This window comes from Callithrix jacchus, chromosome 2 (assembly GCF_049354715.1).
Source record: "Callithrix jacchus isolate 240 chromosome 2, calJac240_pri, whole genome shotgun sequence".
NCBI classification, from domain to species: domain Eukaryota; kingdom Metazoa; phylum Chordata; class Mammalia; order Primates; family Cebidae; genus Callithrix; species Callithrix jacchus.
Window position 1 is genome coordinate 164,005,793 of NC_133503.1, and position 7,239 is coordinate 164,013,031.

General features: G+C 40.5%; 1 pseudogene; it reads left to right on the forward strand.

The window, feature by feature from the left end:
- The first annotated feature begins 2,356 nt into the window (after nucleotides 1-2,356).
- Nucleotides 2,357-4,385, forward strand: LOC100414838 (T-complex protein 1 subunit alpha-like; annotated as a pseudogene).
- The last annotated feature ends 2,854 nt before the right edge of the window (nucleotides 4,386-7,239 follow it).

Sequence of the window (7,239 nt, forward strand, 5' to 3'; positions counted from 1 at the left end):
GCCAAGATATTAAAACCTAGACCAAAAAAATCCTATATTTAAGTTTTATAATGATTAGGAATCATTCATTCAAAACAAGACAAAGGCAAGCCTTGTGATCCTCACTGTCAATTTTGTGGAAGTGAAAATTGTTTCCTAAATTAAACAAAGTGGTTTATTTGCAGAGATATGCTGAAACCACACACTTAAATAAGAAACAAATGCTTTAATGATGTTTCTTTTTTTTGGAAGTTGGAAATTATATTAGTTTAATAGGGTTCATGTAACATAATATCAGAAACTTGATGCCTTCCAACAGTGGAAATTTATTCTCTCACAGTTTTGAAATCAAGTTGTTGGCAGGGTCATGCTTTCTGTATAGGTGCTAAGGGAGGATTCTTCCTTGCCCTTCTCTACCTTCTGGTGGCTGCCAGAAGTTGTTCCTTGGCTTTTAGATGAAATCAATCTCTCCCTTACTGTCACATGACCATCTCTTTATATGCCTCGGTCTTTGTGTCCCAATTTCCATCCTGTTATGAGAATACTCACCGTTATATTAGGGCCCAGCTTAATACAGTATGACCTCACCTTAACATGATTCATCTGCAGAGACCCTATTTCCAAAAAATGTCATATTCATATGTACCAAAGATTATGACTTGAGCATATTTTGTGGTGGACACAATTCAACCCAGTATAGAAATTAAGTAGATGTATTAGACTGTTTGTTATTTACATAATTATGTGGTCCAGATCCCAAAAGTATGACTCTGCTTCTTTCTGTGTATTTCCATTCTCATCAGCTTTCTCTCTCAGGTACCCTGCCACAAGTGTCCCCTCATCCTCCAGTCTTTACAAAGTAAAACCTAAGAATCAGAGAAGTATTAGACCAAGAGCAGCATATTAGCATTTAGGGCATAGAATCTAGTAAAAAAAACAAAAACAAAAACAAAAAACCCAAAAATCTTAGTGGTTAACAGAGTGAATTTAAGGAATTGGGAGCAGAAAAGGCAAAAAAGAAGCACGGAGGTGACTCAGATCTAGTAAATGCTGGAGGAACAAAGGAAAGTGGTAGGAACAGGTACTTGGGAAAGGAGCTTAACAGAGCTGGGACTCAGACTTCTACTGGAGGTAACATGGGGTGGTCAGTGCTGATATCTCTGAAGGGTACAGTGAGGCTAGTTTTATGAGTGTGGACAAACTGAAAGCCACATCCACTGCCACTGCCCAGGTGAACAGCTTTGCTGTGGTGACCCTGGTGGGGAGCAGCAAGCACTTAGCAAGGAACACATCTCTTTTCCTTCTGTCTGCCCTCAGCATCCCTTCTGAGTACCTTCCTTGGGCAGAGCTGAACTGGGAAATATCTAGCAAAAGTCAGACATGGTTGGAAGAGTCTGGGACCCAGCGTCACAAAGCAAATGTAGAAAGGTAGGTTTGGATGTGAAAGATATGTCCCAATAATCAGCAGATGCAAATTTGCAGGACCATATTTTCAGATTGGAAAGATTAATTCACATCAGAATCTGGTAGAAAGACGGGAAACAGGGAAACTAGTGAGAACTGGAGAGAAACGTGCTGAGGATGTGGGAAAGGGAAAAAAGACTGGCTTTTCTGGAAGTATATTAAAATGGATAAAGGATTGATTGGATTTATCCAATGGATTGATTACCCACCTCCAACATCAAATATTTTTAAATCCTAAACGGGAAGTTTTATTTTTATTTTCTATTTTTTATTTATTTTTATTTTTTAAAGACAGTCTCAGTCTGTTGCCCAGGCTGGAGTGCAGTGGAGTGATCGTAGTGCATTGTAACTTCCAACTTCTGGAATTGAGAGTTTTGAATTTAAACACTTTGGATGGAGTTGAGGGAATGAAGGGAGCACATGCACAATCAATTGATGTAGAAATCAATGTATTAGGACTTCAGAGAACAAACAGACTGAACCCCACATTGCAGTGTTTCTCAACCTTTTTTCCCCCCATCATTACCCCTTTAAGGAGCTTTCAGACTTTTTTCCCCTATTTATTCCCTCCTCCCATAAAATGTTGATACTGTGGATATATTGCACATATTTTTATACACTGGTCCTTTGGAGAGTCATGAAGCATTGTATCGTCTAAGTTTTCCCCCTTCCCATGCCCTCCAAAAACAAATGTTTGCTCTCGTTAAAAATTTACACAATAGTCCTCCCACCATGTCCGGTGGCTGGGCCCGGGGAGCCAGGAAGCTGATGGAGCAGTGTTACCCAGCAGCCCCTGCGGTGTCGCTCGGGTAGGCTCCATGCCATTGCTGCTGTGGTCACTGGGTGGCTGAGGGGCCATGACACTGATTGCCTATGGTGAGAGTGGAAGTGGACGTACACCCTTGTGGTAAAGATGGAGGGACCTCTGTTCATGCTTGGGGACCAAGATTGCCGCACTAGGGAGGTAGTCCACTCGCAGAACGTTATGGTTACAGCTTCAATTGCCAGTACTGTAAAAAGTTATCTTGGTCCAGTTGTCTTGGATAAAATGTTGGTAGATGATGTTGGTGATGTAACCATTACCAATGATGGCGCAACCATCCTGAAGTTACTGGAGATAGAACAATCCTGCAGCTAAAGTTCTTCGTGAGCTGGTTGGCCTGCAAGACAAAGTTGGAGATGGAACTACCTCAGTGGGAAGCCTTGCGTTATATCTGTTAAAACCTAATTATTAACACAGATGAACTGGGAAGAGATTCCCTGATTAAAGTCACTGAGAGAGATACGGATGTCTTCCAAAATCATTTTTAATAAATGGGGTAGTTTCTTTTATAGATGCTGTACTTGTTAATATGTACACAGATATTAAGAGGCTGGCCTCACTATCCAGCCAATTCTGTTAATATTCTGAAAGCCCATGGGAGAAGTCAGGTGGAGAGTATGCTGATCAGTGGTGATGCACTCAGCTGTGTAGTGGGATCACAGGGCATGCCCAAAGGAATTATTAAAGCATAAATTGCCTGCCTTGACTTTAGCATGTAAAAAAACAGAAATGAATCTTTGTGATGTGGTCTGTCTTTTATCCCCACCAACATCTCATCTTGAATTGTAATCTGATTTGTAATTCCCACGTATTGGGGGAAGGACCCCATGCTGTTCTTGTGATAGTAAGTGAGTTCTCATAAGATCTGATGATTTTCTAAAGGGCTGTTTCCCCCTTTCACTCTGCACTTCTCCTTTCTGCTGCCATGTGAAGAAGGACAGGTTTCCTTCCTCTTCGGCCAAGATCGTAAGTTCCTGAGGCCTTCCATGTCTTGTAAAACTGTGAGTCAATTAAACTTCTTTTCTTTATAGATTACCCAAGCTAAACAGTTTTTTATAACAGTGTGAAAATGGACTAATACTCTTGGTGTACACATGGTCATTACAAACCCTGAAAAACTGGACCAAATTAGACAGAATCAGATATTATCAAGAAGAGAATTCCAAAGATCCTGGCAACTGATGCCAATATTATTCTAATCAGTGGTGGAATTGATGATATGTGTCAAAGTATTTCATAGAGGCTGGTGTTATAGCAATTAGGAGAGCTTTAAAAAGGGACCTTAAATGCATTGTTAAAGCTCCTAGAGGGACTACTCTGTCAACCCTGGCCAATTTGAAGGGTGAAGAAACTTTTCAAGCTGTAATTTTGGGACAGGTAGAGAAGTGGTACAGGAGACAATTTGTGATGATGAGCTGATCTTAATGAAAACCAGTAAGACTTGTGCATCTGCATCAATTATCTTACATGGGGAAAATGACTTAATGTGTGATGAGATGGAACACTCTCTACATGATGCTCTTTGCGTAGTGAACAAAGTTTTGGAGTCAAAATCTGTGATGCCAGCTGGGGCTGCTGTAGAAGCAGCCTTTTCTATCTACCCAGAAAACTATGCAACCAGCATGAGTTCTTGGGAACAGCTTGCTATTGCAGAATTTGCAAGACTTCTTCTTGTTATTGCTAATACACTGGCAGTTGATGCTGCCCAGAACTCCACAGATCTGCTTGCAAAGTTAAGAGCTTTTCATAATGAGGCTCAAGTTAACCCAGAACGTAAAAATCTAAAATGGATGGGTCTTGATTTGAGCAATGGTAAACTGGGACACAACCAACAAGCAGGAGTGTTTGAACCAACCATAGCTAAAGTTAAAAGTTTGAAATTAGCAACAGAAGCTGCAGTTATCATTCTTCAAATTGATGATCTTATAAAATTATACCCAGAGAGTAAAGGCGTTAAACATGGAGGTTATGAAGATGCTGTTCATAACTGGGGCCCTTGATGTCCTGAAGCCCTTGATTACTCATCTGGTGTCTCTTTTATTTATAACAATGTTCGATGCAATTGTCTCATACCTTGAGTTAAGTATTATACATTAAAGTATAGCAAGCTATCAAAAAAAATTACACTATAGTGGTGCCTCACCCAGGTATTCTTCACTGATTGTTTCCCTGTCCCTAGCTGCTCTGAGAACTGTTTTAGGAGAATTCTGTAGAGGATTGCCTTAGGTCAAAGGAAACTGTCCCAAGTGAAGGGTTTATACGCTGGGCTCCCACCAGAGCCTCTGGCCCATAACTCACTGACAGTGGGGCACAAACAGTTGACCCCCATTCAAGGTAGAAATGGCTCTGTGATAAAATTCATATTCAACAGCTCCCTGTTGTGGTCTCTAGACAAGACCACATATTTGCTTATCTTTTCTCTCTTATTCTGTCTTGTTTCTTTATCTAACTCCCGTTCTACAGAGAGTATACCCTTAATAAATAACTTTTACAAGAATCTCAATCTTAGATGCTACGTTTGAAAACCTGAGTTAAGACATACCCTAGTGACTTGAGTAGTCTAGGAGGTTTCATGAAGAAGCTTCAACTAAAGGAAGGGTGGAAGCTAGGTGAAAAGGAGGGAGTGAATCAAGTATGTGGGCCTCACAATGAGCAAAGATGTGGAAGGTTTAGAGATGGTGAAAAGACTGGCTTGGTTGAAGCAGAACATTAGTAGGGTAGCCTGAGGCTATTTCAGCGCTTGGCTACCCTATCTGTTGCAGGGAGGTTAGATAATTTGGGCGTTTTCTGAAGAAATCAAAGCAGTTTAATTTGTTAACATCAGGGAATGACTTACTGCATTCCTGCCTGCTAACTTCAGCATGGGAAGGTCAGGCAGACACATACATGGATAGTCCCAGGGTGATAAAGGGTATTGTTACAAAATTCAAGATTGTATGGTTCACCCAGGACAGAGGAGTGTAGAGAAAGAAGTTACTGGTGTAGGTGGTGATCATGCAGATCCTGAATGGTAAAGGAGGGCAAAGCAGAGATTTAACATAGGATTTGGAATGTGATGACATTTATAATGATAATCAGTATTACTGCATTAAAGCCACTGTATTATAGTGGAATTAGGTGAAAAGAAGATAACTGTATAAGACAATCTTTTCAAGAATTCATCTTCAGAGAACTGACATTTCCAGAAGAGATAGGCCAGAGATTGTCAGATGCTCTACTTTTGAACAAATGAGCTTCCTGGTAAGTTTCATTCTCCTTTTTGACAGAAAAATCAAACTGTAGCTCACAGATTTAAGAGAAGGCCAATGAGGCATCTTCACTGAGATTCTCCATGGATCCATTCATTTTGTGAGCATACCTGAATGTTTGTGAAGCATCTATTATAAACTATTATGAGCTAGACATTCTGCTGGGTGCTGGCAGACAATGACACAGACTTTGCCTTCAGGAAGCCTATAGCCAGCCTGTGATGGACAGCTACACACAATGATTTTTAATCTTTGAAAGGAAAGTGACAGAAGTTTAAGATCACTGGCCAGGTTCGTGGTGCAGTTGGGAAAAGGGAAGAGTCAGGGTTCTAAAACATCTTTGATAGTAATGTCTGCAGGTCATGTTAGAGATTTTGGTTATTAGCTAAAAGCAACATAAAGACTGACCAGGGGAAAGTTGTTGACAAGAGGAGGTCTGAGTTTTGTGAAAACCATTCTAGCAGCAGAATGGAGTAATGTTTGGAGGGTGCAAGTCTAATGGAATTTCTTCCTTCTGTCCTTTCAAAGGATCTCTTCATGTTCATATTTAAATCCTGGTCTCTTAGCTTACTGCCAAAGATTCCTTGTGAACTGTCTCTGCCTCTCCCACCACTTTAATCAGTAACTGCACCCTTTATTATGGTTTGCATATCTGCTTTCCAATCAGAATTATCTGCAGACATGTTAAAATGTTCAGATTCCCAAGTCCTATCCCCAGAGATTTTGTTCCATTACTTGTAAGTTTGACTTAAAAATTAACATTTCTAAACAGTACCTAGGCTCAGTACCCTAGAGCAGTGCAATCCAAACAAAACTTTCTGCGATGATGGAATTGTTCTATGTCTGCATGTCCAGTATGGTGTCCATTAGCCACAGGTAACTACTGAGCAATGAAATGTGGCTAGTGCCATTAAGAACCTTAATTTTTATTGTACTTAATTTAATGAATTTAAACTTAAATATCTACATGTGGCTAGTGAGTCCCAAATTAGACAGCTGAAGTTTGTACTCTAGTCTCAGACACTTCCTGTGTGATAGCTGTACTCAGCATGCAGCTTCCTGCCTTGGAATCTAAGCACAGTATCCCCACTCCAGGAGCCAGCTTTCCCCTAATCACCATCCTCCTCCCTACATGATCCACTTTCATGGAATGTACATGTTTCTCTTCCAAGAGCCTCTCCTTCAGCCCCTCAGGTCTGGATTAGACATACCTCCTCTGATATCATAAACCTATGCCTCTTGGTATCTCCAGCACCTTGAAGGCTGCCTGAATACAGCCCTCTCTGCACATAGTTGTATAAATAAATGAAAACATAAAGAGGCAGACTTACTTAACTGAGTCAGGCGTGAGTAGATGTTGGTAATTAGCAGATAATGGTTTTTTGTACTGCAAATTTGCTATATAAAATTCCACAAAGCTGAGCTCCAGAGAATTAAACTGCTAATGATCTTTAGCTGCTAATAAGGTCAATGTCATATCTCCAGTTCCTTTGTGGATCAGTTAATTTTGTAATGTTTGAGGGAAAAACATGGTTTTGGGGTTAAACGAATTTCAGATCCTGGATTAAAATACCTGCTCTGTCACTTATTAGCCATATCAGGAAGGATGTCAAGTTACATGAACTTTTCTCTTTTTTTTGAGATGGAGTCTCGCTTTGTTGCCCACGCTGGAGTGCAGTGGCGTAATCTTGGCTCACTGTAAACTCCACCTCCCAGGTTCAAAAG